Source organism: Triturus cristatus, chromosome 7 (genome assembly GCF_964204655.1).
Source record: "Triturus cristatus chromosome 7, aTriCri1.1, whole genome shotgun sequence".
Lineage (NCBI taxonomy): Eukaryota > Metazoa > Chordata > Amphibia > Caudata > Salamandridae > Triturus > Triturus cristatus.
This window is the reverse complement of record NC_140590.1, coordinates 1,010,916,328-1,010,943,924: the sequence shown is the minus strand read 5'-3', so window position 1 is coordinate 1,010,943,924 and position 27,597 is coordinate 1,010,916,328. Positions and strand designations below refer to the sequence as shown.

General features: G+C 50.0%; 1 protein-coding gene across 5 annotated transcripts in view; it reads left to right on the top strand.

Annotated features, from left to right (window-relative positions):
* Positions 1 to 27,597, top strand: part of LOC146811006 (uncharacterized) — a 1,023,327-nt gene that overhangs the window by 146,820 nt on the left and 848,910 nt on the right. For all 5 annotated transcript variants that reach the window (XR_014965768.1, XM_085614480.1, XM_085614477.1 and 2 more), the window contains exon 3: positions 19,838 to 19,894. The gene's annotated coding sequence lies outside the window, so the exon portion shown is untranslated. The remainder of the gene's footprint in view (positions 1 to 19,837; positions 19,895 to 27,597) is intronic.

Sequence of the window (27,597 nt, the reverse complement as noted above, 5' to 3'; positions counted from 1 at the left end):
TCCCAATGCATTGGGCAGGTACAGATTGGAGTCACTGATTAATGATCAGAAAGCTGTGGCCTTCAGGGACACAGGGGCTAGTGTCACCATGGTGACAGGGAAACTAGTCCCCCCTCAGCAGCTTTCTCCTGAGTTTAAATACCAGGTGACCAAAATAGATGGTGTCAGAACAGATCACCCCATGGCCATAGTCAATCTCAGCTGGGGAGGGGTCACAGGCCCAAAGAGAGTGGCAGTGTCCCCAAACGTGCCTGATGATTGCCTGATGGGCAATGAACTGGGAATTTCAGCCTGGGCTGAAGTTGAACACCAAACCCATCTAAGACTGTTGGGCTTCCCTGAAAGAGTTAGTGGGGCTTTGATGGCCACAGCCCAACCCCAGAGAAATTTTGGAGTGAAGCCTGAAAGAATGGCCCATTCTCCTCCACAAGAGACCACAGGGGTTAAGGAAAAGTCTTTATCCCCCCCAGACTTTAGGTAAGGGGCAGCCTCCTCAGGGAACTGATCCTACCCCTAGTGAAGGAACTGCCCCAGAGGTAGTCAGGCCTGTCCTGGCAACACCTCTGATGGCAGGGGACCCTTCCAAGGTGGTACCCTGTCTGGAGCAGGTAACCTGCCTCTCTCTACCCTGCCTCAGTCAGCCCAGGGCTGGCGAGGTCAGCGGACCCCACAGGGCCCCATGTCCAGTGGAACCCCCCCCACCATCCGCAGATTAGGGGCACCCAGTCTAGTAGCCCTAGCCAGGTGACAATTCCTCAACACACTGAGGGATCTCCCATACCTTTGTGTAAGGACCTCCCCCAGAAGGACTTTGTTGGGCAAGGGCAAACCTGGGACCAAAAGGTTCCAAACCTGCCATGTCCATCCAGTGTTCCACCCAAAGGGATCCAACCTCCAGCTGTGGGCAGCCAAAGGTTGACCCTTAGAGCAAAGTTCAACTCAGTCATGGAAAGAGAGGCATACATGGTGACCAATGATCTGAGACCAACTTTATTATTCAGACACCTCACCAGCCTTTTCCTTTACCAAAACACACCACAGGTAGTAATTCCCCATGGTGGAGACCTTCTCATGCCCTTAGGGTGTGGGACAGCTTAGTGGACCATAAAACAGGGGGCAACCATGCTAGTGCAGGTGCTTCCTTATATGGCCGCTTAGTCAATAAAGGCTTAACTGGCCGAGGTTAGCCTTATACCCTTTCGTTTGGGAGGATTATGTAGGAAGGTGGAATCTGACTATATGGTTGCCCCCACTTTTTTCCTGGTGTTTTTCTGGTTGGACTGGGATCCTGCTATTCAGGGCCCCAGTCTATCTGCTTCTTCTTAAAATGGTTTCCATGTACCTTAGATACATCTCAGAGTCGATGCTGGAGTGCCCTTATAAGTCCCTGGTATATGGTATACTATGTACCCAGGGCAAAGGTACCCCAGAGGCCTACCAGGGGCTGAAGCATGTAGTATCCCACCCCTGGGCAGCCCTCCAAAATGACACCACAGGTCTGCTACTGGAGCCTGGGTAAGGTGGTGCATGCACCCCATACTGTGGTATAGGCTACCTATATCACTACCAATGCACACACATAGAAACCTATAAGTCACTCCTATGGCTGGCCTTAATCCTGAAGGCAGAGGGCTTGGTTTTCATGTGAGAGGGTGCCCCTGCATGAGCAGAGCCCCTCTGCAGCATTCGGAGTACCTACTCTGATGCTGTTTGTGGTGCAGCCTGACCATATACTCTTAAGTACATTATAACCTCGCGGTAAATGCTAACTTTGGACTGGCTGCACAGAAACATGGCGTGTTTGGTGTCAAACACCTTGGAATACTACCCCCACCAGTTCTGGCAGCAAGGGTAGCATTCCACCGTTCTAGAGGGAGAGACATGTTCACAATGGTCTACCCGGTAAAGACTTTCTAAAGCCCTGGCATCACAAAATGGATGCCACTGCCACAGACACGGGTCTGGCCTTCTGCTGCTGACCAAAACTCCGGCAGGGGAGGCCTGGACAATAGGTTTCCTGTCACAGGGAGGTGTAACCACCTCCCCAGACAGGCAGCTGTGTATTGGGGCTGGGCGGGAGTACTCTCTGGTGCTTTGAAGTCCTGCACTGGGGGCACATTTGGTGTCCCTGTGCATAGTCCAGTTCAAACCGGTTGCAGGGGCTACCTGCCCCTGCTCTGGCGCGAAACTGGACAAAGTAAATGGGTGTAACCACCCCTCTTTCCAAACCCTCCCATAGGTGGGTCCCTAGAGTATGTCCAACCCCCAAACTTAGTATAAGTATGGGAACCCAGTCCTTGAGACTTTAGATGAGCCTGGATGAAACTCTGCAACATATATCCTGGACCTTCGACTTTCTATTTCGACTAGAAGACTGAAGAAATCTCCCTTGGGGTCAAGAAGTGACTTCCCTGCTTGGCAGGCACCAAAGAAACAACTGTCCGGTCTGCAACTCTGAAGCTCCCGCTGGATGCTGAAGTCTTTGCATCACCAGAGGTGGATTTTCAGACTTCCCAGAGGCTTCCCAGAGGCTACCCTGAGTCCACAGCAAAGCTGAGGGCCGTGGCTATCGTGGGTGACGTGGAACCGTGACCCCTGGACATCGCATACTTTTGCAGGTACATCATCTTTCTGGTCTCCCTCGAAATTGTGCTTTGGGCTCCGAGTATCCCTTGCCTTGAGCACCGACTGCACCGAAGATCTCTGGCCTCCACCCGTGGGCCAGTTTGCAGTGCGACCGCTCGAGGCTCCTTTGCGATCGCTAGCCCGTTGGCTAGTGGGTCCCCACAAAGGCAACTCCTTTTTTGCTTGGGCTTCCCTGGTTGCTCCAGATGTGCCCTGACTTATCCTTGCTGGGTGAGTCCCCCAGACCTTGCTGGTCTGCACCGACGTATTTCTTCTGCTTCCACTTGACTTGCCGTTGCCAAGGCTTGTTGGGTCCATTCTGGCCGCCAACACCGCAGCACTCAACACACTTCGTGATGCAGCTCGAATCTGGCTCCTGGTCATTGTCGACGCCTCCTGGACCTCATGGCTGGAGCGTCAAGACACCCGTCAACTCACCTGAAGCACCCGACATCTGTGGGCATTGGACTATTGTGCACCTGGTCACTGGCTAGTGACCCAGATTCTGTCCCCTCTGCTTTCAGGTTCCTTCCATCTTCAATCCAAGCTTGGATCTCTTCGGACACTTCTCCTCTTCACGGCAGCAGCACTTCTATGCCAGTTTCCACTGAAAACGACGCCGCGACCCGACAACAAAAGACACCTTTGCACCCGGCTTCCCTGTGAGAGGTAACATGAGTACTCCAGCACAACCGTGGGTTTTGGCCCTAGACACCTCCAAGTCCAAAAGGGTTTGCTTGTAGTCATCCTCTAAGTGTCCTTAACTTGTAATTTTCCAACCGCGACTTTGCCCGTAGAAGTAAACAGTGATTTGCGCCTGTGTTCTAACACTGCATGCGTACCCCGTGGGTCCCCTACGCCACTACCTTGGGTGGTTCCTTGGGTCCCAAGCACTTCTAAAGGCTCTAGGCCTTGTGTCTAGCTCAGTCGTGGTTCTTATACCACTTTATTGGTATATGGTTTGGTACGCCCCTAGGGCTCAAACGTGTATTTGTGCTTTTACTGTTGAATACTGACTTGTAACTTAAGTACTTCGAACTCTAGCCTCTTAAAGAGACTAGAGGGGTATGTTTTATCTTAAATACATATATTTTGAATATATGCCTGGTGTGGTTGCCCTTTCATTTGGTCATTCAAGAGATTATAGACTGGTAAAACAAGCTGCTTTACATTCCTTCAAGACTTAGCCTGAAGGCTGCTCTCCATAGCTACCACCAAGATAGCTTTCAATAAAGGTCGTCTTTAACCTATCACCATAAGGGGTTGTTTGGACTGCTACTAGGTGCCCACTTTAATTAGTGGACAGCATATACCAGGCCAACTTCTCACAGTGTCCTCCCTTGGAGTTCCCAAAAGAGGGATGGCAGATGCATACGGAAAGGTGGCTCTAGTGAGGAAAATGCACCTGCGAAAGCATTTGTGTGCTACAGGAAGGAGGTAAATGGAGGCCTAAATGTGGAGCAGTGATGGAAAATCTGATGTAGGGTTTTTAGTAGTAACGGGGGTCGCAGAGAGGACGTGTCTGGTAGATAAGGGGAGGACATCCACCTGGCGGCCCATTGCAGCTGGGAGGCCAGGTTGTAATGCTCAAAATTGGGCTCTGCGAGTCTGCCCAGCTAGGCAGGTAGATAAAGCTTTCCCATGGACACTCTATGGCATGAAGCCCCCTATATAAAATCCCATACTACTCTTTCCCACTGCTTAAAGAAGGGGGGGGGAGATAATGAGGTGTAGTGTGGCAAAATAATAAAGGAGGTGGGGAAGGACCACCATTTTAAACAGCGTGACTCTACCAGAGATTGTCAACGGGAGATTCTTCCAGAAACTCATCCGAGATCGGATCGCCGTGGTAGCTCGGACAACATTTCCGTCAAAGAGGTCGGCTTTGGCGCGATAAACCTGAACACCTAAGTAACGAAAAGGATCGGTGCACCAGGCCACTGGAGTCCCCCAGAGTGTATAGCCTGGATCCGGTGTATCTCCCAGGAACAGGGAGAGTATGGACTTTGCCAGGTTGACTCTCAGCCCGGATACTCGCGCAAAGTGGCTAAGAGCTCGATCAAGGGAAGGGGGGATATCATGAAGATCCCTGACGTATATTAACAAGTCATCGGCATAGAGCGAAATGGTATGAATGCCATTGCCTAGTTCTATTCCCATATCAACATGCGTGTGGATATGAGCCCCAGTGACTTCACCGCTAACGCTAAGAGTAGCGGGGATAACGGCACCCCTACCGGGTCCCACGCCGTACTCGAATCGGATAGGAAATATATGGGCCCGTCCGAACCCGAACCAACGGTTCACAATATAACAATTGGACTAAGCTGAGGAAGTAGGGGCCGACTCCAAAACGAACCAGGGCAGCAAATAGAAAGTTCCAGGCCAGAGAGTCGAAGGCCTTCTCGAGATCTAATACCATACAACCGGATCGCTGCCAGGCGGTTGGGGCATATTCTGCCACCCGAAAGTAGCGGCGTAGGTTCAGGGCCGTGTTATGCTGTGGAACAAAGCCATTCTGGTCAGAGTGTACCAGATCAGGGACTAACGGAGCCAGTCCATTGGCGAGGTCCTTTGCCAAGATCTTATAATCCGAATTTAATAAAGCAATCTGTCGGTATGAACCAGGTGATGTGGGGTCCTTACCAGGTTTCAACAAAGACACCACATTAGTGGTACGAATGGTGGGGGGCAGGGTCCCTTCTGAGATTTCCTCCAGAAACATCGAAAGCAGCTGCGGTACCAGATTCTCCTCGTAGGCTTTGAAAAATTCTGTTGGAAGACCATCCGGCCCTGGAGTTTTACTTGAGGACAAGGCACGTAATGCGTCCCGCTCTTCATCTTCCACTATAGGGGAGTCTAGCTCCAGGGACTAATCCACCGTCAGAGCGGGTAACTCCACTGTATCCAGGAAGGATCCCATGTCGTGGGCGTTACCTGTCAGTAGAATGTCATACAGACGAGTGTAGTGCTCAGTCATCAGTGCGTGAATGTCTCCCTGGGTGCTACGTTCCCGACCAAGGTCGTCAAGTAAAAAATGTATGGGGTACTGGGGGAGTTCCTGTCTAATCAAATAGGCCAGTAGTCTCCTGGCTTTGTCCACGGTCGAGTGGGAGCGGAACAAGTGTGCTAAATAGTTATGGCAGCGCAGGCGGTCTAGAAGCACCGCACGCTCGGCGTGAGCAGCATCAAGATGTCGCTGCCTTGCCGGGTTGGTGACAACTTGCGACTCGAGTAGGAGCAACCGTCCCTCAATGTGGGTCAATGAGGTGTCTAGCTGTCTGCAAATACTCCAAGTCTGTCCCAGACAATGGCCCCTAACCACCACCTTAAATCAATCAATCAATCAATCAAAGGCATTTATAACGCGCACTACTCACCCGGAGGGTCTCAAGGCGCTTGGGGCGGGGGTCCGCTACTGCTCGAACAGCCAGGTCTTGAGCTTCTTCCTGAAGGAGAGGTGGTCTTGGGTCAGGCGTAGGTCGGGAGGGAGGGAGTTCCAGGTCTTGGCGGCCAGGTGGGAGAAGGACCTTCCTCCTGTTGTCGCTCTTCGGATGCGGGGGACGGCGGCGAGGGCGAGACTGGTCGATCGGAGATGGCGTTTGGGAGCGTAGAAGTTGAGGCGGCTGTTGAGGTAACTCGGGCCTTGGTTGTGTAGGGCTTTGTGTGCGTGGGTGAGGAGCCGGAAGGTAATTCTCTTGTTGACCGGGAGCCAGAGCAGGTCTCTCAGGTGTCTGGAGATGTGGCTGTGTCTGGGGATGTCGAGGATGAGTCTCGCTGAGGCGTTCTGGATCCGCTGGAGTCTCTTCTGGAGCTTGGCGGTGGTTCCGGCGTAGAGGGCGTTACCGTAGTCCAGACGGCTGGTGACGAGGCCTCCCACTCAGTGTGCATCGAGTCTGCAGAGCCGTTATTAACCGTAAAATAGTTAGCTATTGCTGCCTCCAGCTAGCTTCGGAAGAGGGGGTCCTCCAGGTCTGCAGTCTGCGGGTGCCAGGTTGGAACCGGCGGGGGCGACGCCTCCAAAGCCAGGTGCATCAGCAAGGGTTTATGATCGGAGTGTGTCCGACCAAGATAATCCGTCGCTTGTATCAAGGAGAAGAGGGCTGCGGATACGAGTATTCGGTCGCAGCGTACGTGTAGCTTATGGACTGGGGAATAGAAGGAGTATACCCTGGAACGAGGGTGACGTTCCCACCAAAAATCTGAAAGAGCCCAGTGTCCTAGCCATATATTTAAAAGGTGAGCATTGGAGGAAGCCGTAGTACTAGTAAGGGGGGGAAGGAACGGTCAAGGGAAACATCAAGTACTGCATTAAAATCCCCACCCAGGAGCCACGGGACGTCCCTCCATTGAAGCAATAACTCCGAGAGATCACTCAAAAAGGTGCCATGAGCAACGTTGGGGGAGTATAAGGAGCCTAGCAGAATCGGTTGACCGTTCAGCCTGCCTCTTATCAGGACGTACCTACCCATTGGGTCTGCCAGAACTTCCTTTTCTTCCCACGGGACCCCAGCCTTAACCTATATCATCACCCCTCTAGCCATGGACGAGTAATTGGTGCTCTATATATCTGGGCACGCCAGCGCAAGCGTGTAGCTTCAGCGGCTGTTAGGTGTGGTTCCTGTAGAAGTGCTACACTCGTCTTGTGACGCTGTAAATAGGCATAAATGGCGTAGCGCTTAGAAGGTCTGGATGCCCTTCCAAGTTAGGACGTTAAGGTCGGTCATCGGGGTTATTAAGGTCAATTTGCCCAACCCGGGCACTGTAGGGCTCTCTGTGTGAAGGACTCCCTTGGACGGGGAGGACGGTAAGGCGGCAGGTCTGCAGGGGTGGCGACTTGTACAGGGGAAGAAAAATAAGAAGGTGGGGTAATGTGAAACCTTGCAAGAGGAAGAGAGCGGAACCTCAACGTGAGGAACTGCCCAAACTATCATTCCAAGACATGGTTACGGAACTATCATCATCGTACAACTGTGGGGGGGAAGGTAGACCAGCGAGTAAGAGGAGACAATGTATAGACCTTCCCCTTCATTTATTGCCAATAAAACAGGAGGTAGAGCATCTCAAAAAAGGGGGACAAGAAGAAACATGTCCTGAGTTACCATGGTGTTCTAGCATGCATAGAAGGATCAAGACAACTAATGCCGGCGTCTCGGGGGGAAAGATGGCCTGAAAGACGAAATAAACAATGTAAGACCTACCCCTGCCAAACGCCCCAAGGGAGCGTGTGGGAAAACGGGGGGGGCAATCACGCAGCCGCTAGAATGAAACAAACAAGTCCTGAAGCAGTGCGATAGTCCAACATGAATATAAAGTTAACATCAGATAATGCCATCTGCGGTTTGTGGGGTGACACCCCGGAGCGGGGGAAAATCCGCATCCAAGGACCATTCCGGCGTGGTTGCAGGGGCTCCGACCCAAGCGGAGAGGCAACAGAGTCGGCTGGGGATGGAGATCTGGAGGGCCGGAAGGCCGCCGTTGCCCGCAGTGCCCCCTTATGTTCCAATCTGATTTGGTCGGGACTGGGGATGGTCACTGCATGTCTCACACTCCTGGCCTATCCCCCTCTAGGCCTACCTCCGTGGGGCGCTCACAAGGCTGGGACTCATCAGATGATTTAGGTGCCGTCGCCAACCCCTGCTCCTCGAGCCATTCCCATGCCTCAGTGGGGGAGTCAAAGTATTTCATAGTGCCCTCTCTGATGACTCGCAGGCGGGCTGGGAAGAGCAAGGAATAGCTGAGGTCCAGGTCCCGGAGCTGTTTTACTGCCGTGAAGGTGGCTCGCCCCCTCTGCACCGGAGCTGTGTAATCAGGGAAGAGAGAAATGGATAAGTTTTGCACCTTAGGGCTGGGATGCTTGCCCAGTTCCCTCAGAATAGAGTCTCTGAAGTTCATGACTCTGAACAGGAAGGGGCGAGGGCGCACCCCAGGAGGGGGTCTGCGGGCAGGTATTCGGTGGTCTCGCTCTACTATGAACTAAGGGGAGAACGATCTAGAGGGCATGAACTCCTTCATCCTGGCCTCCGTGAAGGTCTCCGGGTCCCGCCCCTCCGCTCCCTCAGAAGGATTGACTACGCGCACATTATTTTGGTGTGATCGACCCTCCGCATCGTCCACCTTGTCCTCCAGGGTGCAAACCCGATCCAGCAGATCTTGAACCGCGGAGGAGCAATTCTGGGATCTGGGTCGGAGGTCTGCCAGTGTGGCCTCCGCATCACGTACTCGTTCTGAGAGTTTGTGTTGGTCGGCCCGGAGTAGTGTAAAGTCTGAGGTAATAGTGTCCATGCGGCCCTCCAAGGATGTGTGGGTCAGGTCCAGGGCGTTGCCGATACGCTCCACTGCTGCCAGTACAGAGTCTAGTTTGGTGGCAATGTCAGGCGGGTTTATCTCTGCCATTGCCCCAGGGGGCCATGAACAATGCCCCAGCCTGGCCCCCAGGAGGCGCATCGTGAGAGGGGTTGTTGCGCATGCAGCCCATGACAATCTGCTGAGCGCACTTCATAGGCAGCAAGGCTGGGCTGGCAAGGTTCCGTGACTTCTCCAACTCTGAGGCTCCCTCCGCGACTAGGATCGGACCCTCCACAGCATAGCTTCACCTTAGAAAACAATGCGCGGCCAGTAGGCCCAAGCTTCGTCCAGACAATTAGGGCCTACCTCACAGTGGTCTCAGCCGAGGAACTCCCAGATCAGTCCTGGGAAGAGTAGATACGTCTGTCTGGTGATACCCCGGTCAATAGTCAGTAAGGAAGGATAGGTGTGATGGCCCCCAGCCCGCTCTCCACCTGCGACAGAGGGTCCCACCTCTAGTATTACACAGTCGCTCTTTCTACACATCTCTTGCCTCTTTATGCACCGCTGTTTTCTTTTTCTGCACATCTCTTTCCAGTTTCTGTACCTCTCTTGCCTCTTTCTGCACTTCTCTTGTCTCTTTCCACACCTCTGTTGTTTCTTTCTGTAATTCTCTTGCCTCTTTCTATATTTCTGTTGCTTCTTTCTGTACTTCTCTTGCGTCTTTCTGCACTTTTCTGGACTCTCTGCACTTCTCTCGTCTCTTTCTTACCTCCTTCTTTCTGCACTTCTCTTGCTTATTCCTGCACTTCTCTTTCCTCTTACTGTGCTGCTCTTGCTTCCTGCTGCACTTCTCTTGCTATATTCTGTACCTCACTTTCCTCTTTCTGCACCTCACTCTTCTTTCTGCACCTCACTTGCCTCTCTGTGCACTTCTCTTGCCTCTTTCTGTACCTTTTGTCTCTTTCTGCACCTCACTTGCCTGTTGCTGTACCTCACTCTCTTCTTTCTCTACTTCTCTTGCTTCTCTCTGCACTTCCGCTGCCTCTCTCTGTACTTCTCTTGCTTCTTTATGCACCCCTGTTCTCTCTTTCTGCACCTCTCTTGCCTGTTTCTGCACCTCTCTTGCCTCAACTGCACCTCTGTTGCTTCTTTCTGCATCGCTGTTGCTACTTTCTGCACCGCTCTTGCCACTTTTTGTACCTCTCTTGCCTTCTTCTATAACCTCACTCTAATCTTTCTGCTCCTCTCATTATGTTTTCTGCTCTTTTCTTACTGTTTCTGCAGCTCTCTTGCCTCTTTCTGCACCTCTGTTGCTTCTTTCTTCATCTCTCTTGCTGCTTTCTGCACCAATTGTGAGAGGTTGGCTTGGTATATGCTGTCCACTAATTAAACTGGGCACCTTGTACCTGTCCAAACAACCCCTTATGGTGATAGGTGAAAGACAACCTTTATTGAAAGCTATCCTAGTGGTAGCTATGGAGAGCAGCCTTCAGGCTAAGTCTTGAAGGAATGTAAAGCAGCTTGTTTTACCAGTCTATAATCTCTTGAATGACCAAATGAAAAGAGACCACACCAGGTATATATTCAGAATATATGTATTTAAGATAATACACACCCCTCTATTCTCTTTATGAGGCTAGAGTTCGAAGTACTTAAGTTACAAGTATCAACAGTAAAAGCACAAATACAGTGGTATAAAGTGGTATAAGAACCACGACTGAACTAGACACAAGGTCTAAAGCCTCTAGATGTGTTTGGACCCCAAGGAACCACCCAAGGTAGTGACACAGGGGACCCATGGGGGACGCGTGCAGTGTTAGAACACAGGCGCGAATCACTGTTTACTTCTATGGAGAAAGTCGCGGTTGGAAATTAAGAGTTTAAGGACACTTAGAGGACGACTATAAGCAAACCCTTTTGGACTTAGAGGTGTCTAGGGCCAACACCCACGGGAGCACCAGAGTACTCTTGTTACCTCACCCAGGGAAGCCGGGTGCATAGGTGTCTTTTGGTGTCGGGTCGCGGAGTCATTTTCAATGGGAGCTGGCAAAGAAGTGCTGCTGCCGTGAAGTGGAGAAGTGTCCGAAGAGATCCAAGCCTGGATCGAAGATGGAAGGAACCTGAAAGCAGAGGGGACAGAGTCTGGGTCACTAGCCAGGGACCAAGGGCACAATAGTCCAATGCCCACAGATGTCGGGTGCTTCAGGTGAGTTGATGGGTGTCTTGACTCTTTAGCCACGAGGTCCAGGAGGCATTGACAACAACCAGGAGCTGGATTCGAGCTGCCCCACAAAGTATGTCGAGTGCTGCGGTGCTGGTGACCAGATTGGACCCAACAAGCCTTGGCAACAGCAAGTCACTTGGAAACAGATTTGACGGCGGTGCAGACCAGCAAGGTCTGGGGGACTCACCCAGCAAGGGTAAGTCAGGGCACATCTGGAGCAACCAGGAAAGCCCAAGCAGAAAAGGAGATGCCTTCGTGGGGACCCACTAGCCAATGGGCTAGTGATCGCGAAGGAGCCTCAAGCAAGCGCACTGGAAACTGGTCCACAGGTCACTTATGGAGTGGAGGCCAGAGATCTTTGGTGCAGTTGGTGCTCAAGGCTGAGGCTACTCTGAGCCCAAAGCACAGCTTCAAGGAATACCAGGAAGTTGATGTACCTGCAATAGTACACGGTGTCCAGGGGTCACGGTTCCACATCACCCACAATAGCCACGGGCCTCAGCTTTGGTGTGGACTCCGGTTCGCCTACGGGAGGTCTGGAAATCCACCTCTGGTGATGCAAAGACTTCGGCGTCCAGCGGGAGCTTTAGTGATGCAGACCGGTCAGTTGCTTCTTTGGTGCCTGCCAAGCAGGGGAGTGACTGCTTGACCCCAAGGGAGATTTCTTCAGTCTTCTAGTCGAAATAGAAAGTTGAAGGTCCAGAATATATGTTGCAGAGTTTCGTCCAGGGTAATCTAAAGTCTCAAGGACTGGGTTCCCATACTTATACTAAGTTTGTGGGTTGGACATACTCTCGGGACCCACCTATGGGAGGGTTTTGAAAGAGGGGTGGTTACACCCATTTCCTTTGTCCATTTTATCACCAGATCAGGGGCAGGTGGCCCCTGCAACCGGTTGGATCTGGACAATGCACAGGGACACCAAATGTGCCCCCAGTGCAGGACTTCAAAGTACCAGAGAGTGCTCCCGCCCAGCCCCAGTACACATCTGCCTGTCTGGGGAGGTGATTACACCTCCCTGTGACAGGAAACTTATTGTTCAGGCCTCCCCTGCCGGAGTTTCGGTCAGCAGCAGGAGGCCAGACCCGTGTCTGTAGCAGCGGCATCCATTTTGTGATGCCAGGGCTTTAGAAAGTCTTTACCAGGTAGACCAGTGTGAACATGTCTCTCCCTCTAGAAGGATGGAATGCTACCCCCACCACCAGAACTGGTGGTGGGGGGTAGTATTCCAAAGTGTTTGATACCAAACACAACATGTTTCCGTGCAGCCAGTCTAAAGTTAGCATTTACCGCGAGGTTATAATGCACTTAAGAGTATATGGTCAGGCTGCACCACAAACAGCATCAGAGGAGATACTCCGAATGGTGCTTGGGGCTCTGCTCATGCAGGGGCACCCTCTCACATAAGAACCAAGCACTCTGCCTTCAGGATTGTTAAGGCCTGCCATAGGAGTGACTTATAGGTTTATATGTGTGTGCATTGTTTGTGATATAGGTAGCCTATACCACAGTATGGGGTGCATGCACCACCTTACCCAGACTGCGGTAGCAGACCTGTGGTGTCATTTTGGAGGGCTTCCCAGGGGTGGCATAATACATGCTGCAGCCCCTGGTAGGCCTCTGGGGTACCTATGCCCTGGGTACATGGTATACCATATACTAGGGACGTATAAGGCACTCCAGAATCCAATTAGAGATGTACCTATTGTACATGGAAACCATTTTAGAGAGAAAGCAGATAGACTGGGGCCCTGAATAGCAGGATCCCAGTCCAACTAAGTCATAAACCAGAAAAACACCAGGAAAAAAGTGGGGGCAACCATATAGTCAGATTCCACCTTCCTACACCAACCCTCCCAAGAGAGATCCTTGAGGTGCCTGCTCTGTGCCCAATAGATGCCCCTTTCTCAGGGGGTTACCTTTGGGAAAAAAAAGGTTACACCTTGTCTAGTTCGTTTTCTACATCATATTACATTTCATTTATCCCAATGATGTGTAATGCAGAAGATTATGATTGTATAGCTTATGAAAAATAATTAAACACACCAGTATGGTCACTTTTTGATATCTTGATTGATGTCAATCCTTGGGTTAGTATCTATTATCATGAAGGCAGCTTGCATCAAATTTAAAAATACAATAACATTATGCAGGTGTGTTTCTTTACCTTTCTTGAACGAAAACATTACACACATATGCATCACACATTAGTATGTTATTGCTTGTAAGAGAGATTTAAAAATGCACGAATCCAGAGAAAGGTAACAAGTAAAATAAAGCTTACCTTCGATTCTGGTGACGATGGGGTTGATTTGCTCTGTGGTCAAATAGCAGCAGCAAAGGCAGGACTTGCATGATCGGGTCCATGATGGAAAAGAAAGTGTAAACAAGCATTGGCATAGCCAATAGGTCTCGCCTTTGGGACATTATAGGTGTTTAGTTATCCAGCACAATATCCTTGGTGCAACAACATGAAGTGTTGCATGGCTAAACACTTATAAGGTCCTAAAGGCGAGACCTATTGGCTATGGTGAAGCATGATTAAGTAGGAAGTCACGTAAAAGTGAGCCTTCAGCCCAATGGGAATGTTTCCTCATAGGCCATCTCCCCTTTAATATAGAAATATGACATTAATGGTTAACGCCCACTTACATGACAAGTATTGCTACAATTAGCAACCGGATAAGTCCATAAGTAGAGGAGCTGGGTCAGTATCCCGTCCCTATTGGAACCTATTTGGGAACCCCTTGATGTGGATGCTACCTTCCTGATGCAACTGCCGTTTCTTATTGTCTTGGTGACGCCGACTACGCAGGAAGTGCCTAAGAAAAACTTTTAACCCTTGCATTTGTAATTATATATATATAATTGTTTTATAAATTAAGCATTGTTTATTGCGATAAAATGCCTGCCAGCCCCAGTAAATGCCTCAAAATGCAGCACACTTGTTCAGTGCTCCGTTCAGTTCAGTTGCCGGTAGTGTGGTCCAGCACACTCCTCATAAAAATTAGAATATCTTTTGCTGACTCTCGCCACTGCCTTTCCCTCCGGGACTCTCGGTCGGCAAACCACACATTGCGCATCTGTTCTCCTTTGAGCCTCCCCCGGGCCTGCGAAGAAAAAAACACACAAAACAAGAATCTGCCGCTTTCCAACTTCCCGGTGATCATTAACAGACTTCTCAGAACCGGGATATCTTTTCATCTCCACTCCTCGAGCTGCGGCCTGACAGTGCCATCTTCGAGCCAGGCAGCGTTCACGCTGCTCAGCCCTCTCCCGCCCTAATCTGCTGCGATGCTTTGCATTCGGGTGACAGGCAGTTGCTCGTGTTTGGATGAGCCGAGCTCGGACGGCTGCAGTTCGTGGCATGCGTGTAATGCTTAGCAGTGGGTACAGCTGTTAACTATTCACATATAAATAATCTCCTTCCCCCTGTCAGCCTGTCTCCCAGGTAGTGTACCTGTCACCATTAATAACTCATCGCCCATTCCCCCGTGATTCGACCTTTCACTTGTCACTCACGGCGGAGCTGCGCCCAGGCCTGCGACGGGGGCTCGCGTGAGCAACTGCAGCTCCTCACTCATCTCTCAGCAGCTGCATTGTTTTGGAGCCCGGCGTGCGGGCGCAGTACACTGATTGGTCTCGCGGCAGGCACCCCTGGCGCGGCTCGCGCAAGCCGCCCTCTCAGAAGAGGCCTTCGGGGGTGACGGGGAAGGTGTGCGCTGAGCTGGGTAGGTCCACATACCTGCAGCGGGGCTTCATGTGTGTAGGCGGTGGTCACAGGTAATCGGTTTTACAACTGGGACTTATTTTTTAACATGATGCAGAGAAAGAGTGAGAAAGCCAGAAAGAAGGATGAAGAGAAAGGAAATCTCTGAAAAAGGTAGAGATGAAAAAAGAGCGAGCAAGAGTAAGATAAAAAAAGCTAAAGACAAACGCTCGCGCAAGTAAGGGGTGGGGGAGTGCGGCCGAGAAGCAGTCAGCGTTTCCTTTGCAGGAGCAATAATTGCTAACACATGGCGCTGCTCGCTACCGCAACGTGCACGCATTGCCATTCAAAGCAATGCAACGCGTGCACGGTTTTTAGGGGAACAAGTGAATCGACTACAAAAGGTCTTTTTCCTATGCAACGCATGTGCGCAGCTAGGCGAGACCTAAAAAGAAACAAGGTAGTTTTCTACCTTATATCCATTTCAATCCGCCAACTCAGGTGTGAAGGTTTTCCTGCCACAGCTATGTGTCAGGAAGGCACATTGTGATTGGCCTGGGAGACCAACTGGCTGAACTCCATCCAACAGCCGTTTTTAGGTCTTGCCTATGCAGCGCACATGCGCTGCATAGGAAAAAGACCTTCAGCCATCGATTCAGTTTGTGTTCCAAAAACGTGCATGCGTTGCATTGCTATTAATGGCAACCCGTGCACGTTTGGCAATTCCCTTGCGGGAGCGAGCTTTGCACCATATGTTTGTAATTAACTTGCAAACACATGGTGCCCCTGGATCTCTCCTGCAAGGGAAACGCTTTGTGTGCTCTCGGTCGCACTCCCCTCAACCCTCCCACTTGTAGCGCGAGGCGTGCGTGCTTGTTTTTTTTTTGCCTTTCGTGACCGCTGGGAGTTTGAGATTGTTACTACCCCTCCTGGAAAGACTTCCCTATAAGCGTCACATGTGCATTCCTCTGGGATTTTATTTTGTTTAGTCTCTTCAGTATTTGTTGTGGCATTTTTGGCCTGAGAAACTTAACTGTGTTGCCCCTACTTGAAAATGTAATCTCGGAAAAAAGCCAACCTGCCCCCTTCCTATCCATCACCGCCCACCCTCCTTTCACCATTTAGAATTGTTGGAGAGCATGTGATTGGGGGACTGGCAGCTTTATTGCGCCTACCTGAGTCTATAGGGCGCCTCAAGGAGCTTGGGGCTCGACAGCAATGCCCAGATGGCTGCCCGTGCCAGCTCCTGCCGTGCCATCTTGCCTGGTCTACAAGAGTGCCGTAGACCCGCATCTTGAAAAGCAGTACTTGCATGTTTTGGTGTATCTAGAGTCCTGTGCTGAGTTCGAGGCCTATACGATTCTTGGGGACTTTAATCTCCATTTGGAGGCCACAAACAACTCAGACACTATGAGGTTTCTGGACTGCCTGGAGGCTTATGGACTACCTCAACTGGTGACAGCCCCAACTCATGATGGAGGCCACACCCTTGATGGTCTCTTTTCCAGTCACCCCGACCTGGTACATCTCAGGGTTGAATCCCTGCCATGGACCGATCATAGGGCAGTGTTCTTCAAGATTGGGCTAAAACTAAGGGTAGGAAGCAGTCCCCACATACCCAACAAGATCTTCTATAGGAGATGGAAGAGGGTAGCCCGAGAGTCCCTGATGGAAGCTCTGGGTAGCCCCCCTCCCATCTCGGAGGATAATAATGACACAGCTGTTGTTCAGCTCACTAATTGGATTGGGGATGCCATTAACCAGGTTGCTCCCCTCCAGTCAGCTACCCAGAACAGGCGTCCTCCGGGTGCCCCCTGGTATGGTCCGGAGTTGAAAGCCCTGAAGGTAGAATGTAGACGGTGGGAACGACTTTGGAGAACCGACTATAATAGGGACCATAAGTTGGCATACAACCTGGCCCTGCACAACTATAAGCGGGCCATTTTGAAAGCCAAGCAGGACTACTTCTCCCGTAAAATCTTTGAGGCTGGGAATTCATTTAAAGAATTGTTTAAAACTGTAGTCTTTCTGTCAAGTCCGCAGCAGACTAACCAGTTCAGTCCGGACCAGTCCTTCTGTGACCAACTAGCTACCTTTTTTCACACTAAGGTAGCTACTATCTACAATGATTTAGCTAACACCTCAGGACCCCCCACCTTGGATTTTCAGCAGGTGATGCCTACATGTACACTGACTAACTTTGATCCTCTAACCTGCGGGGAGGTTTTAGCACTATTAGGCTCCATAAAGTCCGGGGCCGCCTCCGATCCATGTCCTCCTCATATCATCCACCTAATAGCGGAAAGGATTGGCCCAAGTCTTACGACCCTAATCAATCAGATTCTAGCAGTAGGTACGTATCCAGTCACTTGGAAATCAGCATGTGTCAAACCCCTTCTTAAGAAGGCCTCCCTGGACCCCACAGAACCCAAAAATTATCGTCCCATCTCCGGCCTCCCTTTGATGGCCAAAGTCATTGAAAAGGCCATCAACCAAAGTTTAATGGATTACTTGGACACTAACGCCCTGCTTGACAGCTCCCAGCACGGCTTCCGGCCTAGGCACTCCACAGAGTCCGCCCTAATAACGGCAGCCGAAGGAATTCGGACGACAGTAGACGCAGGAGGACGAGCTATTCTCGTCCTCCTGGACCTGTCTGCTGCGTTCGATACTGTGAACCATCTGGTGCTGATTCAGCGCCTCAGGGAAGTCGGGATTGCAGGACGAGCCTTGACCTTGCTTTCCTCTTTTTTGGAAGACAGAAAGCAATGCTTAAATTGGGCCGGTTTACACTCTGACAGTTTTGCCCTGCCTTGCGGCGTCCCCCAAGGCTCGGCTCTTTCTCCGACCCTTTTTAATATATATGTCAGACCTCTGGCTAATTTGGTCAGGAAGCATGGCTTCTTACTGGTATCCTATGCTGATGATTCTCAGCTTGTGATATCAGTTGTTGAGGATCCTGACCGAATAGCAGCCAAATTCCACGCCTGTCTCTCTGATGTGATGAAGTGGATGCACCTGAGTTTTCTGAAAATAAATACGGAGAAGACAGAAGTGATGGAATTTGGGAAAGGCCCCTCAGTCTGGAGTTCTCTTTGGTGGCCATCGGCGGCAGGGAAATGCCCCCTCCCGGTCACCAAGGTCAGGAATCTGGGGGTAATGTTTGACCAAAAGCTAAATATGTCAGCTCAGGTCAACAGCTTAACGTCCTCCTGTTTCTTTTTGCTAAAAACCTTGCGGAAGATCCTTCCCTATATACCACTGTCGCTAAAAAAAACTGTGATGGCTGCACTTTTCATGTCCAGATTGGACTATTGCAACGCCATGTTTCTGGGCATTGACAAGTTTCAGGTCAGAAAGCTTCAATCTCTGCAGAATGCCGCAGTTCGGGTAATTCTCAATTTACCCAGGGGTTGTCCACCTCAGGGGGTAGGAACTCCCTACACTGGCTACCGGTTCAACAAAGAATTGAATTTAAAGCACTCTGTCTGGTGCATCGGGCCCGTTTCGGCGGGGGCACGAATGATGGGACCAACAGGTTTCTACCTTACATTCCGTCCCGTGCCTTGCGGTCGGCCAATCTTGGCCTTATCTGTATTCCCAGACACAAACTTGCTAGATGGGGCGGCCGCTCTTTCGCCATTTGTGCAGCCAGACTGTGGAACCAACTGCCTGTGGAGCTGCGACTCCAACCGGGCTATGCCCTCTTCAGAAAAATGCTCAAATTCCGCCTGTTCCAGGCACAACCTTAGCTCATTTCCCTGCTATTTTCACACACCACAGCGCCAAGACACCTTCGGGTATACGAGCGCTTTATAAGCCTTTTTATACTTATACTTATACTAAAACCCTTCATGTCCAGCACAGTATTGGCGTTTTTAGGGGATTTATGATGTGCATGAACACAAGCCACGACCTACATACTCACAGATCCGGAACACAAAGGGCTTTAGTCTCTGCTGCTTAATGCGTTCTGGATCTGCATAACCCCACCCCGCACTTCCCCCCGCCGCCGCCTCCACCCATGAAGCTTAATGCTGCCAGGCTGATGGCTGTGCGAATTGCGCTGCATCGGTGACTGACCCCTCTGCTCCCCTGATAAGCATTTCAGACTATGGCACAACTGTATGTCCCCTCCACTGTCAGTACTATTTAATGTTTAAGGTGGCTTAAATAGACGATTCCTTTGGTCTGTACAACTCATTCTGCCAAAAGCGCATCCGTTAGTTTTGTACAGATGGGGTGTCTTTACCGATTTGCCCTAGATTTGACTTTGGTCGGGTAGTAGCAGCTGGGATTCGAACTCAAACTCCAGACGTTTAAAGTTAAACCACGTCTCGTGATTATCACATCCAGTTCCTTTCTGCATCCTAAGGGGACTATTTTCCACAAGGAAGCCGGATCTCCCTTTTTGTGTAGAATAAAGGGGGGGGGGGCGCATAAAGTGGCATTTTTAGGTCTTGCCTACACAGCGTGCATGCACTGCTTAGAAAAAAGACCTTTTGAAATCAACTCGCCTTTTGCCCTAAAAACGTGCATGTGTTGCATTGCTTTCAATGGCAACGCGTGCACGTTTGGCGATTCCCTTGCGGGAGCGAACTTGACATCATATGTTTGTAATTAACTTGCAAACATATGGTGCCCCTGCTCGCTCCCGCAAGGGAAACGCTCTGCGGGTCTTTTTTTTTTTTACTTTAAACTGAGCGCGGCGCCGCTTCACGGACACCGCGCTCGGTATATTGATATATTTCCTAACTTTAGCACTGAGTGCAAGGCCCACTTCAAGGACACCGCGCTCAGTGTTGAAGTTAAGAAATATATTTAAAAAACGAGCGCTGTGTCCGTGAAGCGGCGCCGCGCTCAGTTTTAAACTTAAGCAGACCAATTGCATTGAAATGCTTGTTCTATCTTGCAGAACTCGGTTAATGATTTTGTTAAGTAACGTTTTGAAAATTGCCAATTGTAATTAAACACTTTTTTTACCATAGATTATAGAGACAGAATCTGCTGAAGTGGAAGCCCTCACTGCATTTGACACCCTTAAGGTAAGGACCATAGTGTAGCCACATCATCCCAGTAGATACTTTATGCTTTCTGATATTGCATCTGCAGCGTGTTTACTACTTCCACTACTCCTTTCAACCACATAAAACGGAATGTTGAAAGGCTGAGCCACCAACAGCAATATCGCTATTGTCTGTGTATCAACTTTTCTCATCCAATGGCAGAGAGAGAATATGCTGCTCACTAAAGTTATACAAACTATGTCTCTTCGAAAACAACTCTGGTTTCCAGGTTTGCCAGAAACACAGACTAGTGGCGTGAATGAAAAGAGTGCCTGAATAATTCCGCACATTTTGTAGTTGGGCCTTCACTAATCATGAAAACCAGAAATCTGAGGCACTTCCCATAAGTAGGTGAGCTCGGGCCATCATAAGTAAGAATAAAGTGGATAAATCTGGAGGTAATGCACTTGCTTGAAAGATCTGTGTACATTCTAATCAAAGGTTTAATTCACCATAATATTGCGTAGAGGATCAATGTATCTGCTGGAAAGCACAGCATGTAACATGTAAATCACAGATTAGTTGTTTATGAAGATAGCTTAATTGATAACTGTTTTTGTTGCATAGAGCCTTGTGTTACCTGCAGGTCAAAAGTTAACACAGCTTAGTGAGTTATGAACCTGCAGCAAGGACCTGACTGCAAACAAGAGGCATATATTTAGAACTTGCTGTTTTTTTCTCAATCTTTTCTTATTTTAAAGTTGCTAAAAAAAAGGTTACTTTTGATAGTAATAAACACTTATAGTAAGTGCCATATATATATAGTTATTTGTGAGATAACTAATGGACAGATACATCCCACATTCTAACAATGCATGCAGATTTTGTGCATACAACCTTGGCACGGACAACAAGCATTTACAATGCAATGGTCTCGGCATTGTTAAAGTTAAAGCTATTGGCATTGCTCATGACATTTTTTTTGTTTATGTTTTTAAAACATTTAAAGAAACGGCATTGTTATTTACAATGTCAATAGCTTAATCACCCTCAAATGCGAGACCTATTGCAGGAGTCCTGGACTTATGCTAGACACCTCCAACTTTGGTGCCAGTGCCCAGCACCAGTATTTGTTTATTGATGATTAATTACAACCATTACAATATGAAACATCATTAAAAAGCATACTGTAAAAACAACTGAACAAGTTAATTTGACATCTATTACAATAAAGCATCAAGTTCTGTTTATTAAACAAGAAAAGTGCAAGAGCTTTGTGCATAGCCTACAAGCCTGATGTATTTGATAAAGTGTGTGGTGATTAGGCAGTCTCTGGCGGGCTTTAGCTAATGACCTTTAAGGAGGTGTCTCCTTGTGGCCCTTGGGCCAGCACGACACCGAGCTGTTTTTGCAGCAGGTACGGAAATTTAGTTTCCTGGCACACCAGGGGGATTCACTCTCCGGCTAGTGTGTCAAGCCTTTCTGGTCACCAGCTTTACCTACCTTTGACAATGCTTTTGTTAAATATTTTTAATTAATTTACTGATTTACCCCAAAGCTTCCGCTGAGGAGCTCGAAGCACGCGCTCCCTGTTTTAATCTACATCTCACAAGCAGTGTCACTTCACAGGGTGCCCTCTACTTTCCATCTCTATAAACATATGTACATTCTTGAGCTGCTCTTAGAACGGACATGTGCTGCATTCTTATGCACTTTAAGAAGTGTATATATGGTCCAATAAACGGGACGGGGTTAAACCGCTAACCCTATTCTCCTGTCACCGTGATGCAAACCCTAAACCCAAATCGCAATCCTAACCCTGGTTCTAACTCCTTTTTAAGCCCTTATCTTTTTGTGCAGCTAGCCGAGACCTACAAATTATACTACTATCCATATGATCTGAATTTAGGCAAATGTAGCTCATATTCAATTAATAATTGACCATATTTGAACTGCATACAAAATGTGATGCTTTTAAAATACGAGTATTCTCGGTAGAAAATGCACTGATGTTAAAACATTTTTTTTTTTTTTAATATTGCCGTAAATAAAATAATGTTCGAGGCATGTGTGCTGCTGAATTCATATCTGTGCATAGATCGCCGCCTAGTGTTGGGTCCGGATGTTTGCACGTTGTTGTCCTGGAAGAGTCTTCGAAGTATCCTTGGATAGGTGACTCCTCCCCTGGACTACAGTGCGCATGGGCATCCTCTCCATCCTCAGATTGTTTTTTTCCGCCATTGGGTTCGGATGTGCTATCTTAGCTCAAGCTAGGAAAATATTTTGTCGAGGCCAAAAGGCCTTTAGTTCGCGTCGGTACTGTTTATCGATCGGTTTTCGATACAACCTTGTTAGTTTACTAACTTTCAGCACCGACTTTTTTCGCATTTACCTGTTCATCGACTACTTCGACGATGGAATCGAGGACGCCATTCAAGAGGTGTCCGGTATGCAATGCGAAGTACCCACACATCGACGTCCATCCGGTGTGCAACAAATGCCTTTCGCCGGACCACGACGAATCGACATGCATGGCCTGTGCCCGGTTCCGTTCCAAGAAGACTCTACGGAATCGACGAGCGGCGAGACTCGAGGCGCAGCACGCGGCACCGGCCCCAGCAGACATCTTCAACGAGGCCGAAGACGTCGAAGAATTGGAAGTCTTACCCTCCAGTCCCGTTTCCGAACACGAATCCGGATCGGACGAAGTCGACGAATCACTCTTCCACAGAGGTGAAGACGACACCGAGGTAGGAGACGACGAGGAGGCCTTAGGGGCCGAAGAGAGTAGCTCCAATGATGAACAAGGCCTACCTGTTCAGACCGATGAAAGCCTAGTTCCACAGCCTCCGGTCGAGGGATCGCCTTCGGGCCTTACCCGAGACCCATCCCGCAGTTCTTCGGCCCCGCCCTCGGGCCCGGCCTCGGACATTCAGCGGCAGCCATTACTGCTTAAACCGGCTGGTTTCCCTTCCATAAAACCGAAACCGAAAGCTGCTCCGGTTCCAACGAAACCGAAACCGAAAGTGGCGCTGGTCGGATCGAGGCCTTCCACGCCTTCGACGCCAGCGCAACGCGTCGGCACCGACCGCACCAAGAGAGACTTCGGTGCCGAACTTGAAGCGGGCGACGTCGGAGTCGACAAACGGAAAAAGGCCTTCGGCGCCGACAAACCTGCTCGGCTCCTGGCACCGACGCCACTGACACCGAGGGCTGCACCGCCTGCTGCGTCTCGCATCGCTCCCTCGACGACACCAAAGCCTCACGCACCGAAGACGTCGACGGTCATCTCCGCACCTCGACTCGATGAACCACCGGCGCCGAAAAAGTCCACGGCCGCCTCTACGAACCTGGTCGATGCCAAAGCCTCAAAGGCGCTCCAAGTACGACCTGGTGCGACACAAAGCAGCAAAACCAAGGCTGCCCTCCAGGACCCGTCGGGTTCCGGTCCGACATTACCTTTGGCTTGCCTCCGTCAACAATCCCGAAAATGTTCCAACTCAGGACACGGGTCACCCAGACTACGATTACACCTGCTGAGACGTCTCCGTCACGTGTCATCGACGCCAACACTGGCAGGATGATTCTCCACGAGCGAAGGATAACTTCGGAACCACCGTTGGACCCTTTCAGGATCCCACTAAAAAGGAAACTGCCTGTAGAATCAGAACCTCTCCTTTCTCTTCCAGGGGATCCTCATCAATAGTCATAAGCACTGAATATTCCCGCCCATGTGCGGGGACCCCGGAAATAATAAAATTATATATGTAAAAACATACATATATACAGTATCATTTTTTCCAAGCAAATGCAGCTCCCATAAAAGGCTAGGCAATGTAAATATACACATCCAATAACACACATATATATATATATATATATATATATATATATATATATATATATATATATATATATATATATAAAGGTATAACAATACAGCTAAATCTCTTTTTTTTTTTTTTTTTTTTTTAATGAGGTAAACACTCATGAGAAAGCAAAAAATAAAGAGAACAAACTGTGGAAAAACACAGATGTACAACACATTGCCAGCCTGCAGGTAAAAACTGGCACCGTGCCTTTAAGGCAGCCCTGACTTCCATATCCCATCATGCCTCAGGGGTGACAGTTAGGTCAGTTGTTCTTTCCGGCTCCTTCAGTCAGGACCCTGGAATTCAGCTCTCTTCTTTTTTGACTCTTTAGTCAAGAATTATTACAACTTTAAGATTTTTTGGACTTCTTCTTATAACATCTGTGAGGAAGTTAGTATCCTGTGTTTTTCTGACTGATTTTTTTGCTGTTTTGTCAGAAAAATGCCTTCTTTATTTGTTCCATGTCCATCTTGTGGAAAAAAGAAGGCTGCTTCAGACACACATGAGGTGTGTATTATCTGTCTGCCGGACTCTCACTCTCCAGCAACATGCCATCATTGTGAAGACCTTTCCAAAAGGACTTTAAAGGAGAGGGAGAGGATTAGGCTGTACGGCCTAGCAGAACGGTCGACGTCGAAGCAGTTGGTCCCTGTTTGCTCCCCATCGACGTCGGGCTCGGCGTCGAAGACTCCAGCGGCGGGATCGTCGCTGAGAGGTAAGGAGTCAAGGGGAAGTCATGCTGCAAAGAGAAAATCGTCGTCGACTTTAGATTCAGCGTCGAAGCGGATGCGTTCGACGTCGACGGCGTCTAAAAGCTCGGCGTCGAGGACTCGGCGCCACAGTTCAACGTCGAAAAAGCATCTGTCGACGTCAAGAGAAGATCGATCGACGTCTGCACAGAGATATCGTTCGTCGTCGAAAGAAAGACATCGTTCGACGTCGAGGTCGGTGAGACATCATTCGACGTCGCAAGAAGTACGTAGGCGATCTCCACCACAGTCGACGTCGAGACCAAGATCGCCGTCAAGATCAAGATCGCCGTCGAGGAAACATCGTTCGACGGCGAAGAGGCTTTCGACGTCGTCGGAGCATTCGACGTCGAGACAGAAGTCTCCGTCAGGAGTGACGTCGAGGCAGACGCCTCCGTCAGGGCCGACGTCGAGGCAGGAGCCTCCGTCGGAGTCGACGTCGAGGCAGAGGCCTCCGTCTGAGTCGACGTCGAGGCAGAGGCCTCCGTCGGAGTCGACGTCGAGGCAGGTGCCTCCGTCGGAGTCGACGTCGAGGCAGGTGCCTCCGTCCTCACAGGTCTCCAAAGCTTTGGTGAGGTACATGAAGCCTCCGTCGAAGATAATCTCGACGTCGAGACAAGAAGCTCGGAGCCTCGAAGATTCGAGTCAAAGATCTCCGGTGATAGGCCTATCACCGTCGAGGCAGCCCTCTGTTGAGGGTATGCAGGAGGTGTCACATGTTCGCCTCACGATTCGACCAGTCTCAAGGCGAAAATCTCCTCATAGACTGATATATACAACTCCTGAGTCACCGCGTCTCATATCTATCTCGCCTTCAGGATCAGAGGGCTCAGGTTCAAGATCCGAATCACCAGAGCTGGTGCATCAATCTCCAGTACCTGCAAGAGAAAGTTCGCAGGAGGAGGACAATGCGGTACCTCAAAGTCCCGTAAGGGAGATGCCTCAGGACCCTGCTATGCCAGACGCAATAAAGGCATCGCTAACAAGAATAAGGGGCGTGGTATTCCCAGCGACACCGATCAGACTAAGATCTCGAGAAAGAGAATCCCGAAGTCACTCTCGAGCACCAAGAAGGCGATCCAGGTCTCCCTCCCGCAGAAGAGAGTCGACCAGATCAGAGAAAAGGCGCCGTAGAACCCCTTCTACCTCCCCTTCTTCCAGATCATCCAAAAGGGATTATTCACCGAGACTCTCGGAGACGCCACCCTCTCGGGTATCTCCGGTAGATGATATTTCTACGTTTCAGGAAGTGTTGTGTAGAGGAGCTACAAAATTAAATATCCCTATGCCGGTTCAGGAGACCACTTCATCCATAATCTTTGAAACTCTTCATGAATGCACAGTGTCACGCCCGTTATTGCCATTAGTCCCCGGTTTGTTACAACCGGTAATGGATATCTTTCTCACACCAGCAACCACCAAAACGGCGCCGGCGAGAATTCTAAAAAAGTACCGTCCAGCTCCGGAGGATCCTCTATTCCTTAAATCAGATCCTCCACCGGACTCTGTCATCACCGCCGCTGCCAGGAAGACACATGCAGTAGCTGGGTCTTCAACGGTACCACCAGATAAGGACAGTAAGACACAAGACTCCTGGGGGAGGAAAGTTTGCGGCTCAGCATCCTCAAGCTTAAAGGTGGCGAGTGCCTCGACGCTTCTGGGGCGCTATGATAGGTCATTATGGGACTCTCTGCAGAGGTTCATTGACAAAGTTCCATCAGAGGACAGACGGGACTTCGAAGAGATTTTGCATGAGGGGAGTCTGGTTTCTAACCAGATCATAAGTGCAGCGGCGGACGGTGCAACACTGGCAGCGCATGAATGTGAGAAGTTGGCCTGATATGTAGTGCTCACTATTCTAGTGATCACTGTGTATCATTCCAAACGACCCTTATTGATGATTGGTTGTAAGTCAACCTTATAGACCAGCTATCCTAGTAGCGTGGATACGAGCAGTCTTAGGCTAAACTCTAGAGGGCGTGTTAAGCCAGCTGTTTACCATCACATATACCCCTTGAACACCAAGTGAAAGGACACCACACAAGTTGTTATGAAAATAAAAGGATATTTATTTATAACAAGACTACCCTGGCTCTTTATGAGTCAGGGAGCTAAGCACACTACAAAACTCTTAGGAAAATACTACTGGTTGCACAATTTACACAAATGCCCGAGGGGCACGGGAAACCATCTACACTTACAGGGAAATGCGAATGGATAGAGTCTGGAGGTACTGATTCCGGAGTGTTCCGATCAGTGGGACTAAACGAAAAAGGAACTAGACACTTGTAGAGCGAACCTGCGATGGAGCACTGAAATGCTCAAGTTACCTAGCCCAGCGGCTGCGGCTGCGTGAAGTTCGGCAAGATGTCGGGAGTCCTCGTGTAGTCTCAGGAGCCTGAAAGAAGAAGTTGCTGGCAGGCGACCAGGGTCGATATTCAGCGAGATCCAAGCCTGGATCGGTGATGAAGGAAACCTGAAAGCAGAGGGGACTCAGTTCTTAACCGCTAGCCAGCGATCGTGTGGGTACCAGGAGGGTACCGGCTGAAGTCACCTCGACCAGGTGAGTGGGTGACGTCGGACTCGGCTGTTCCTCGGACCAGGAGGCGCGGCGGCGACCAGGATGGAGGGCGAGCTGTCCCACGAAGGTGTCTGCTGTCGATGATGCTGAGCCCAGGAAGGGGCAGCGGATCTTGGCAGTGGCAACCCAAGCGGGGAAGTCACGATGGCGTCGGGAGTGGACCAGGAGGGTCCGTGGTACTTCTCTGTTGGAGGGAAGCAAGAGCCAGTCTGGAGCAACCAGACCGGTGATGAAAACAATCTTGGTGCGTCGTGTAGAGGGCCACAAGCCGGTCGGCAAGTGGTCGGACAACGCGGTGAACAGCAAGGAGCGGAAGGGCCCCCACGCAGATCTCGGGGATGCTGGGGAGGCAGACTTCGATGCTGGAGCTGCTCAGGGTTAGGGCTTCTCAAACCCTAGGTGCACTCACTCGAGGGTCCCTCGGTGGGCGTGCTAGATAAGCGTCGTGCAGGTTCTGAAGATGGCCGGTCCCGCAGTCTCGTCACACCTACGACTCTCAGCTGGGCTGATGAGGCAGGTAAAAGGTCAGAGATGGCAGGG